Raw genomic sequence first — 13,029 nt, 5'->3', positions numbered from 1 at the left:
AAACCAGGCATTTCATGCCGACGCAACGATAAATTAAAGATACAACTCGATCTAAATACAACGCTATACACACGACGCAATACACGACCATTCGGCCTAGAAAACCGTGCACAAAGGGGTGACTCACGGCCTACATGACACACGGCCTTGGGTCACTCCTCGTAATGCGTGCTTTCACTTAATCTCATCGAATTAGGCATAAGGCTACGCGCCAAAGCATGCATTAGCATAAACCGGGCCAGGTTGCTTTAAACAACATGCGATTTACTACGCTCTCACATGCATTGGGGAACAACCGTCTAACCAAACAAGACTAAGGTTTTTTAAAAGAGGTTTTGACTCGATGAAAGAAAACTAACTCGAAAATTACAACTCGATAAACAAACTATAAATTACAAGCTACAAAACAACAAAGAACAAATGATAAACAAGGAAAGAAAAAACGAAATAAGAAAGACAAGAGACACGGCCAACTCACGGCCCAAACCAACGGCCACCCTCACGGCCGAGACAAAGCCATCCTAGTTCCTAGGTTAGGTTCATTAGTTAGATCGAATGATTGCGAATCGGATTAGAAAACGAGTTAGAAAACGGGTTATAAGATAGGTTGATCGATTGAGAAGAAACGCGCGAGTGTGCATTCTACACGGCCTAAAGGGTCCAATTAGGTCACAATATCATAAGATTAATGCTTACTCGTCGAGTGTTAATAGGAAGGTGCTAATCACGCACTCCTATGCTAGCGAGAAATCAAGTGATAAGAAAGATGTATTCAATTAGGTTATAGAATTGTTAATCGATTTTTAAAGCTACGTCGATGCCACCTAACATGTCTAATTAGGTTATTAAATTGATCTAATGTCGTCTAAATACGTCATATGTTAACAATCAGAGGTTAAACTAACATACAACGGATCCTAGGGTATGTCGAATTGGGCGAAACAACAAAGGGGTCAAAAGCGAAGAGCGAAGTTAGAAACTCGTTTTATTTATGCCCTACCTTGAACACGAGGATATGTAAATGAGACGGGGGTGTACGACCGACTGAAGTAGCGGTTTATTTTCCCATCTCAAGTCAACGCGGGTGTTCATGGTGGTACTTTAACTCATACTCGGACTAAACTAGTTTCATAGTTAATTAAACAATCGATAAACAAAAAACGATAAACGAATAAAACAAACTATAAAAGAACAAGCATAAAAAACGAAATAAAAAGAGGAGAAAGAAGAGGATTTGATGCACCCTCAACCTACATGTATCGTTGACACCGTCTTGGGTCATAATCGATGGTAGATTTTATCTCGAGAGGCCGTCGTCGATTTAAGAAATAAAGCAACACGCGTTTTTTGACAAAACGGGACAAAGAACTTTCAAACGATGATATCTCCCTCGTTTCACGAGGAAAATTCGATTTAAAAGATGTTTTGAAAACTAGAAAGAGAGGAAAACAGGGATCTTAAAGCAACCCCTGCTCGTTTTGGGTTATTGAGCACGAAAAACGAGCACAAACAGAACTGGACAGACAAGAATAAACCGCGAAAACAGAGTGTATAACACTCTGTTTTTCGAGGGATTTCGTGCACTCTCAAGGGCAATTTGGCTCGTAAATCTTTGTCTAATGTCTAGATGGATGTTATGTGGTTAATTAGGAACAAGAAAATCGAGTTTTGATGGAGGTTTGAGGGAGGAACGAATTGTTTTTCGAGGAGGACACACAAACAGTTTCAGTTTGTATGTCGGTTTTGTGGAGGGTTTTTGAGAGGCAATTAGGGTTTGTTTCTGAGTTTTAAAGCTTGTGAGTGATGGTAGGATGTGGGAAGAACTTAGAGGAATGAATGTATGGTGAAGAGGTGGTATTTATAAGGAGTTAAAGTAGGGTAAAAGAGAGGGAGAGGCAGTCGGGCCTGCTCACGCATAGCTGCTGTCCAGCAGCTTTTGTGAGGGTTTGAGAGGGGTTTTCTTGGTGATTAAGCTAGGGTAATATGGGTAGGATACTAGGGTTTGGGTTAGGGTTAATGGGTACGGGTTTTGGTGGTATTTGGAGCGGGTTTTGGGCTCGGGATTGAGCTGCCAAAACAGGGGGGCTGCTCGGTTTAGTGCGGGGCATTGGGGACGATTTGGGATGGAATTTTGGGCCGTGGATAGGGGGTTTGAACTGGGGTGGATGGGTATTGGTCTAGGTTGGTTAGTGTACTCGATATTCGTGCCAACTCGCAAAGAAAACGGGCCCAAAAACCGAGCTAAAATCGAGCTCAAAACATGCTTTTAAAACGAGTTTTCTTCGCTTTTTTAAAATTGATTTTTCAAATCAATTAACACATTAAAATAAATGATTTTTCAAATCAAATATACTCATAAAATGATTTTTCAAATCAAATATTTATTTTATTTTCAATAAAATAAACTCAAGAAAATAAATTCAAAACAAAATAAAATAAATTGAAATCGCCTTAAAAAAGGCTTTAATTTAAATATCATTTAAATTAAAATACTCCGTCGACAACGCTCATTCTACATCGTAAAAACGAACCCAAATAATGACAATGACAACTAAATAAATACATGTGTCCTATCATCATCGGGTGTTTGTCGGGTTCTCTATAAATTCCAATATCGACGGATACGGGTATCTCTGAGCCCCCACTTTGACCGAGGCTTGGACAAGGCGAAAGTCAAAGTATACCCCAGGTCCCTTTCGACCCGAGGATTCCATGGTCGTTTATAGTCCATTAGACTTGCGTATATAAGCTCGCCATGCATAAGAAGAGATCATACCTGAAACTTCGTTGGGGATTGACTCTTGCTTCTGTTGTGTCAAATTATCATCGTTGGTCATCGACCCATAAATTGCATATATGGTGGGTTGAGCCTTATCCTCGGGCGCCTACGTATCCGTTTCTGACGGAATCAAACCCGCGTCGTAGTTCGACAACCGCCGACACATGCCCAAAGTTTATCATCCACGGCGTATGTCCAAAATTCATCATCTTTCGACATTTGCCCAAAATTTATCATCTGGCGCGCTTGTCTAAATGGGACGGGACTTTCCGAGGAGGTTGCCGCCGCTTTCATCATTTGCTTTCAGCTAAGGAATTCTTCCATTTCATACTCTTGTATTGAATTGAATTCTGAGTGAATGTCATCCATTTCATCTTGATAATGGTCTCGAAGCCAACGGCTTCAGAGCCCTGATTTGTAATGGCTCTAAAGTCGAAGACTTTAGAGCCCCCAGTTGAAGCATATCCTGCTACATTTGAAACATAGAAAATGTACTAGCAATAATCATCACTTAAGCACATTTGGATCATCGATCCTAAAATTAGATCATTTGAAATACTGGGTCATCGACACGAAAATTGAATTTGAAAAATTTGAAAAACTGGGCCATCGACCCGGAGTTTGAATTTGACATCACTTGGAATGTTGGGTCATCGACCCGATATTTGAGTTTGAAAGACTGGGTCATCGACCCGAAATTTGAACATGTTGAAAATTTTGAATAATTGGGCTATCGACCCAAATTTTGAATTTGAAATGAATCACTTGTATGTTGGGCCGTCGACCCAAAATTTGATGCAAAAAGTTTTTGAAATTTCGGAATTCTGAAATCTTTGGCATTTTGAAATCGAACCTTGACGGGCGAGCAGGAAATACGACTCAGACACTCTGTACGACCCGTAAACAATGTGGGCGTAGCCCGCTACCGTAAAACAAAAAAGGAAAATAAAACCGTAAGTGTGCACGGGTTTTAATTCAATTATTGACTTGTTGGGGGTAGAAATGTAAATTGGCCGTTCCAGCGCCAAAAGATGGCAAATGGGAATCACAAGGTCGTCGAACTTGGGACGGAGATATCGTATGGCATGGGCGTGCTCCCGAGGGCACATGGGAATCAAGATCACTTGGCATTGACAAGCTGGATTAAACTCACAGAGCAACAACGTTGGCTTCGCCCAGACACTAAACATAGACTGATTTTATGAGAATACTTAGACATCACACATCACTCTTGTTGGGAACATTCTGTCACTCTTCTCCTCGCCTCCTTTCTTTTCAGCGAGTATTCATCATTTCTTGCCACCGCCTTCTTTCTTTTCAGCGGGCTTTTAATATTTTTCTTCCACGCCTTCTTTCTTTTCAGCGGGTTTTTCATATTTTCTGTTCCCAACACAAACCCACATCTATGTGACTTGGCATCTTTGCCTAAACCATTAGATAAAGCTCATTCTGAGACTCGATACTATTCATCCGAACCTATATCCTCATCCTAGCCTACATCGAGTGCTAAGACCGACTCAAACAAAGGTGGCTTCATTTGGACTTGGTTAAGACCCGTAAGAAACCGACAAGATGACAACTTGGTTGATGAGTGGATTGAATCCCTTATTCTGAAGGACTGCCTACGTATTCGCGTGGAGCGAAATCAAATCCGACGTAGTTCGATCATGGTGCATAAACATGGCATTTTGATTGTGTGTACACACTCAAAGGTTTCACCTAAGGTATCATGTCGTATCCCATTCTAGCCTGTAAGGTACCGTTAAATCCCGTGTTTGGGTTTAGGTGTAAAAGGCTTGGATCTTTTGGGATGTGGAGCTTGGTAATAACAAGTTGGAATGGTTAACCATCATTCTGAAGGTTTGTTTTGTGGTGCTAAGGTCAAGGGCTATGGCTGTTGATGTGATTGGAATGGGTGTCTCGGGTTTGATGAACCACGAGTACAAATGGGTTGAAAAATGACGTGGGTTCAAATTTCCATGTCTGGACCCTAAAGGCTGGGTGTAACAACACAAGCGGAATGATTCTCAAAATTCCTGACTATCCCCTCAGAATCGTCTCAGGAAGGACTTAGAGGGTAAAGAGGTTACTACTGACGCTTTTGGGCTTCGCCCATTGAACCTCAACTATGGGTACTTGACTTGAATTCTGGCTTCCGTAACTTCGACATTCAACCAAAAAGCATTCCGCAATAACTTCAACATCTTTTTTCCTTTTTTCTTTTTCTTTCATCTTTTTTCATTTTTTCATTTTTCCAATTCTTCTCTTTTTCTCATTCTTTTTCATTTTTTTCTCTCTTTGAAAATGATCTTCTATTCATTCTCTTAGTCATAAATGGATACACCTTGAAAACTGGGCTTCGCCAACTAATTTGGGTAGGAACTAACAATTCCTTGTTAGAACGGGTTGATATCTTCTCTCTTCGAGAGGGGATGATTTTGTTGGGGAAAAGGCTTGCCTTCCATCATCGATAGGGGAAACAAAGAGCTAGTCCGGGTTTGTCATAGAATCATCTAAAAGCTTGTCACAAACATTGGTTCAGATGGAGGTTTTCTACCACCAGACATGGAATAGGTAAAGGAATCAAACACGGGATCCTAGTGTACCTTACATTTTGAAACAGGACATATTTCTACCCCAGGGATGCCTTTGAGTGTGTTGTGCATTTTATCATGCTTTCGAAATGATTGAGGATTGGAAACAAGACATATTTGGAAATGAAACTGCAACTTTTTCATTGGAATGAGAAATGCTTAACAGACTCGAAGAAACGATTCCTAGGACACACCCTAGGTCATCGCGGAAAAAACGACTCAACTTCAGGAAAAGAAAGTCCTAGACTCGACTCGACCAAGATAAAAAAACGGATCCCGACTCATAATTTTCAAATCTGGTCTTGAGCTTTCTCTTGTTCAGCTGTCAGCTTAGATGCTCGGCTTTTGTTCTTGATCCCTTTGATGGTCTGCCTCCATCCTGAGGTAGTCCTCTGAGGATCTACGCCAGTGATGAAGGTTGGTGAATCGAATTGTCCTTTATTAACTTCGTTAACGAGAGAAGTACATTCTGGAGCAAGACTCCCAACTTGAATTTCATTCTTCGGGTTTGGCAAGAATTCAAAGCAATCCACAAATATTTTCCCGATAAACACCCCTTTCAAGTGACATGGGCGGATAAGATGGGAATAATCGACATTGTCTTCGACAGAAACAAAGTTGGCGTGGTCCCCAAATGGATGGGTGATGTTATTGGGTTTAACAGTTGGGATTGGGAGTGTTCCATTCTCAATCATGTCTTGGATTTCGTGCTTCAGTCGATAGCACCTTTCCGTATCATGGCCTTTTCCTTGATGAAAGGCACAGTAGGCATTTGGTTTATACCATTTACCTTGTTGATCAGCGGGAGGGTCCGGAGTTGGACCAATAGGCTTCAACTTTCCTTGGCCTATGAGCCTTTGAAGAGCGTATGTATAAGTGCATCCGATATCGGTGAATGCCCTCGGAGCTTGGCGCTGCGGCTTCTTCGATTTCCCTTCTAAGAGATTGATGGCTTCATCAATATGGGTCGTTGCTGGGGCCTTGCCCTTAGACGATGAGGCCCCTTGGTACCCTTTCGGCTTTTCAGCCTCTGCCCTTATGACATCATCTTCTACCTTTATCCCGATTCTTATCAATTCTTTGAAAGAGCCGAAATTCTGGTATTTTAGAGCATTGCGGTAAATAGGTCGTAGATTCTTTACGAACTTATCTACCATTTCCACTTCGTCAGGCTTCTTGGCTAACTTCACGCTTTCAGCGCGCCATCTTGCGAGGAATTCAGTAAAGCCCTCTTTTTCCTTTTGTGTCATAACCTCCAAAGTTCTTATGTTGGTTTGAATCTCGACTTTGTCAGCATAGTGCTTACAGAACTCCACCGTAATATCTTCGAAAGTGGGGAAGTTCTTAAGGTCCAGATTATAGAACCACGCCTTCGGGTGTTCATCCAGAGATTGAGCGAAAATTTCAGAGAGCATGTCAGCAGGTACTCCCTTCAGTGCTAAGTACCCCTTATAGGCCTTAACATGGTGGACTGGATCTTCTGTGCCCTTAAACTTTGGGATGTCAGTGAGTACCATGTTCGTGGGCAACTTATCCTGCACCAGGGCATAGGCCCTAGCATTCTCATAGTGAATGTTCTTCCCCTGGGAGAGTTTCAAACGGTCTTCGATGAACTTGAACCGTTTTTCCAGATCAGTTAGTGGTGGAGGGGAATCTTCACCCAGCTTAGATTCGATTGCATCCATTCGGGTCATCATGAGGTTCACGGCCTCAGTAAGCTTGTTAACAGCATCTTCCATTGCTTGACGTCGGGTTTTTGGCGGCCTTTCTACAAGAAAACCCCGTACTGAGTCAATATTTAAAGTAAGAGCCCCTGCACACTTAAGGGCACGACCCCAACTTGACTCAAACAAAGACTCGACTTGAGATTGACTAAACAAGGGTTCGACTCACGGTTTGATTTAGACCTCAATTTATTTTAGACCCGATAAAACGACATGACTCAAACTATCATAACTCGATTCTAAACTGGACTTGGTGTGACTAAACCCGTGATTGGGCTAACATAGCCCATGGGTTCAGGTGAAACGTCCTAAAGGGCCTAGCTTGGACGTTTCTGTGGACTATCCTAGACCAAATGGTCGACCAACATGACTCAAGGCCCAAGAGGTGAGCTTGGGTGACCCAACAAGGTCGTGTTCTAGACTCTTAGAACGAAACACACCCGGCCTAACACGGCCATGACCCGGACACGACTTGACGCATTTCATGCTTGGTTGAGGTTCGAGAGGCATTTTGGATTGGTTTTGAAAAAAAACGAAAGATTGATTCGAAAATGAGATTTGAAATGGGCAAAGCATGCGGCTATAAAAGCTCATTTTGGGCCGAAAATTCTAGTCCTATTTGGGCAAAGATTCGCGTTTTTAAAACCATGCTATTTTGAAAGTAAGTTGTTCAAAAGTTCGGTTTTGAAAAGGACATGGGAAATTTCAAAAAGACTCGGGAAAACAAATTGCACATTGTCATTCTCATGTTATAAGGATGTATGCTCCTAGACATCTCTAAGTCTCGGCAAGTCTTCTACAAGAAGGTCTATGCCCTCCATCCTTTTGCGGTCTTATAGAGCAAGGTGTCTTAAGGTAGAGTACCTAGAAGATCGTCCCCACCATCAAGAACCACGCGAGGTGAAGTGGAAGCGAGCAATGTGCAGCTTCCTAGCATAGTGGGACGTCGCCCCCCACGCATCACGAAGAAACGCTGGGACGGCCCGGGCAAGTCCTTAAGGGTTTATGCATGAATCGTAGCACTATGAGTAATGTTTTACTTTCCAACACTTTCTTTTCAAGTTTCACCTCGGAGGAAAAGACCCTAGAAACACAATGTAACTAGTCCTCTTTCCCCAGTGAGTCGCCAAACTGTGGACAAGGCCCTCGGGAACTGCGTCCGCGGGATCCACACTAGGCATAATCGACTCGAGGTTCTTTCGAATCGAATTAAGACAAATTAGAGTCGCCACCAAGTTTTTTGGGAACTTGGAACCGTTCAAGTCAACTTTACACCTTTCATCGAAAAGCATAAAGCCAATCGACTACGAGTGATTAAAGATAAAGACTTGTACCCTATATCACTCGATTTGAATGACTCTCGTAATCCAATGGTATTTAGACGGATCCACAAACCATAGATCTTGAGTAAGGGGTGAGGGTACGTGTTAGGAAGCCCATAAGGACACCTAACCCCGCCCGTCAATAACGGCCTCTACTAAGTCAAGTGTCGGAGTTCAAACAAGGTCATAGCTACTACGATATATGATATGCAAACATCGTTTTAAACCCTAACATGTGACAACAATTTCTATGTCGTTTTAGATGCAACTAAACTAACTTTGTCAAAGTTGTAATTTAGCATGTGGGTTGATTAATCTAACAACACACAAAACAAAGCAAACAAGGCTTAAGGGGGAATGGGGGAGCCGTTGGGATCTACCTATTACAAACCAGGCATTTCATGCCGACGCAACGATAAATTAAAGATACAACTCGATCTAAATACAACGCTATACACACGACGCAATACACGACCATTCGGCCTAGAAAACCGTGCACAAAGGGGTGACTCACGGCCTACATGACACACGGCCTTGGGTCACTCCTCGTAATGCGTGCTTTCACTTAATCTCATCGAATTAGGCATAAGGCTACGCGCCAAAGCATGCATTAGCATAAACCGGGCCAGGTTGCTTTAAACAACATGCGATTTACTACGCTCTCACATGCATTGGGGAACAACCGTCTAACCAAACAAGACTAAGGTTTTTTAAAAGAGGTTTTGACTCGATGAAAGAAAACTAACTCGAAAATTACAACTCGATAAACAAACTATAAATTACAAGCTACAAAACAACAAAGAACAAATGATAAACAAGGAAAGAAAAACGAAATAAGAAAGACAAGAGACACGGCCAACTCACGGCCCAAACCAACGGCCACCCTCACGGCCGAGACAAAGCCATCCTAGTTCCTAGGTTAGGTTCATTAGTTAGATCGAATGATTGCGAATCGGATTAGAAAACGAGTTAGAAAACGGGTTATAAGATAGGTTGATCGATTGAGAAGAAACGCGCGAGTGTGCATTCTACACGGCCTAAAGGGTCCAATTAGGTCACAATATCATAAGATTAATGCTTACTCGTCGAGTGTTAATAGGAAGGTGCTAATCACGCACTCCTATGCTAGCGAGAAATCAAGTGATAAGAAAGATGTATTCAATTAGGTTATAGAATTGTTAATCGATTTTTAAAGCTACGTCGATGCCACCTAACATGTCTAATTAGGTTATTAAATTGATCTAATGTCGTCTAAATACGTCATATGTTAACAATCAGAGGTTAAACTAACATACAACGGATCCTAGGGTATGTCGAATTGGCCGAAACAACAAAGGGGTCAAAAGCGAAGAGCGAAGTTAGAAACTCGTTTTATTTATGCCCTACCTTGAACACGAGGATATGTAAATGAGACGGGGGTGTACGACCGACTGAAGTAGCGGTTTATTTTCCCATCTCAAGTCAACGCGGGTGTTCATGGTGGTACTTTAACTCATACTCGGACTAAACTAGTTTCATAGTTAATTAAACAATCGATAAACAAAAAACGATAAACGAATAAAACAAACTATAAAAGAACAAGCATAAAAAACGAAATAAAAAGAGGAGAAAGAAGAGGATTTGATGCACCCTCAACCTACATGTATCGTTGACACCGTCTTGGGTCGTAATCGATGGTAGATTTTATCTCGAGAGGCCGTCGTCGACGAAGAAATAAAGCAACACGCGTTTTTTGACAAATCTGGACAACAACTTTCAAACGATGATATCTCCTCGTTTCACGATTTAAAATTCGATTTAAAAGATGTTTTGAAAACTAGAAAGAGAGGAAAACAGGGATCTTAAAGCAACCCCTGCTCGTTTTGGGTTATTGGGCACGAAAAACGAGCACAAACAGAATCGGGACAGAAGAATAAACAAAAAAGAGTGTATAACACTCTGTTTTTCGAGGGATTTCGTGCACTCTTAAGGGCAATTTGGCTCGTAAATCTTTGTCTAATGTCTAGATGGATGTTATGTGGTTAATTAGGAACAAGAAAATCGAGTTTTGATGGAGGTTTGAGGGAGGAACGAATTGTTTTTCGAGGAGGACACACAAACAGTTTCAGTTTGTATGTCGGTTTTGTGGAGGGTTTTTGAGAGGCAATTAGGGTTTGTTTCTGAGGTTTAAAGCTTGTGAGTGATGGTAGGATGTGGGAAGAACTTAGAGGAATGAATGTATGGTGAAGAGGTGGTATTTATAAGGAGTTAAAGTAGGGTAAAAGAGAGGGAGAGGCAGTCGGGCCTGCTCACGCATAGCTGCTGTCCAGCAGCTTTTGTGAGGGTTTGAGAGGGGTTTTCTTGGTGATTAAGCTAGGGTAATATGGGTAGGATACTAGGGTATGGGTTAGGGTTAATGGGTACGGGTTTTGGTGGTATTTGGAGCGGGTTTTGGGCTCGGGATTGAGCTGCCAAAACAGGGGGGCTGCTCGGTTTAGTGCGGGCTGTTGGGGACGATTTGGGATGGAATTTTGGGCCGTGGATAGGGGGTTCGAACTGGGGTGGATGGGTATTGGTCTAGGTTGGTTAGTGTACTCGATATTCGTGCCAACTCGCAAAGAAAACGGGCCCAAAAACCGAGCTAAAATCGAGCTCAAAACATGCTTTTAAAACGAGTTTTCTTCGCTTTTTTAAAATCGATTTTTCAAATCAATTAACACATTAAAATAAATGATTTTTCAAATCAAATATACTCATAAAATGATTTTTCAAATCAAATATTTATTTTATTTTCAATAAAATAAACTCAAGAAAATAAATTCAAAACAAAATAAAATAAATTGAAATCGCCTTAAAAAAGGCTTTAATTTAAATATCATTTAAATTAAAATACTCCGTCGACAACGCTCATTCTACATCGTAAAACGAACCCAAATAATGACAATGACAACTAAATAAATACATGTGTCCTATCATCATCGGGTGTTTGTCGGGTTCTCTATAAATTCCAATATCGACGGATACGGGTATCTAAACTCTCTACCTTCCTTTCTTGACCATCCAACCAGCCCCTAGTGCCAGTGCTATGCTGATCAATGATGTGCAACATGTTTCCCTTCGTATGTTTCTGAGGATGATGACCTTCTTTGCTGTATGCGAGAGATGACGTGAGCAAGCTTAATTCTCATGAGGTCATGTTGCTTATGTCTTACTTTAACCTGCACCGTAGGAAGCCGTTCTATTATAGTGCTCCGGGGGTAGTGTGCTCCAGTCTTGAGCGCATGGCACAGTCCCCGAACCGACACATTGCTTGCGGGGCCATAGTGACCCGCCTAGCTCAGCGTCTGATTGATTTTGAGGCCCCACCCCCATCGAGAGATGAGTATGTTGAGACCGTTCCTACCATGAACGCCGAGTATTGGTGTCAGAACAGATGGTTGAGGAAGATGACTGATGGGTCTTATGCCTGGAGAGTGAGAGGATCTATGTGGATGGTACTTCTCGACCCTGCCCATCTCCCTGTTGTTGACCACTTAGCTGAGTGGGAGCCTTGCAGTGTACCTAGACCTGAGCCCCAAACCTATCTGATTGATCCTACCATTCTCTTGGACCTACCTGGGCCTGTCACAGTGCCTGAGGGACAGCAGGCACCTCCCCCACCTCGTGAGCGTCGTAGGGTCAGGCAGTCTAGGGCAGACCCGGTCGAGCCTAAGCCCTCTCACTCCGCCCTCTAACTTCTACTCTCACCAGTACTCGCCCTACCCCACGGTGCATGACCCTAGGATGCAGCCGAGTGACTTGACTAAGTGGATCTCCACCACCTTGGTGCTCCGCAACATGCATGAGATGACCCTTAATCAGGGCATAGGGACTCAGTTAGCACAGCCTGTTTGGTGGAGAGGACCTGGAGTGGACACGGGAGTCTTCCACAGCTACGGAGTGGATCCCGGTTTTTGGAGGCCACCTGAGGAGACCGAGTTTGGCTGTCTCGCGGGACCGTGGGGAGCCAACTACGGCAGCCAACTACGAGGGGACTACTCAGCATCAAAAGGTTTTCAGGGAGCAGGTAGCTCAGGAGCAGGTCTTTCTGGCGCAGATGGTGATGAGGGCATGGAGGAGGGTCCTCGCTTTTGATCTCTTTGTCGTATTTTCTGGACTTGTTTCATTAGTGTTGGATACTTATCTCTCGGATTTATCTTTCACTTTTGGATGACTGTATTCGGCCATAAGCCCGTTACTTATTTAGCATACTATGTGGTGACTTGTTTGACTTAGACATGCTTTGTGGTATGGTAGTCGTGTTTGTTTGCAGGTGAATTTGTGGGTGAATTATGTTGAATGGCTGGAAAAAGCTTACTGCCCGTAACAACTCGACCGAGTATAGACAATACTCGACCGAGTAGAGCTTACTCGGCCGAGTACACTATCATACTCGACCGAGTACAGCTTACTCGACCGAGTAGTCCCTCATACTCGGCCGATTATTACTGTTATAGGAACTTCTTGTGTTCAAGATTTTTGAATCATCGGATTTCTTTGGATATGTATATGTTAATGTTTTGTAGGTACTCAGTAGTGTTGCCTAGCGCGAACGATTGCCCTATTATGAAGTGCGGTCATGTTATATGAAC

Source organism: Silene latifolia, chromosome 6 (genome assembly GCF_048544455.1).
Source record: "Silene latifolia isolate original U9 population chromosome 6, ASM4854445v1, whole genome shotgun sequence".
In the NCBI taxonomy this organism is placed as follows: domain Eukaryota; kingdom Viridiplantae; phylum Streptophyta; class Magnoliopsida; order Caryophyllales; family Caryophyllaceae; genus Silene; species Silene latifolia.
The sequence above is the reverse complement of the archived record's forward strand: the minus strand, read 5'-3'. Positions refer to the sequence as shown.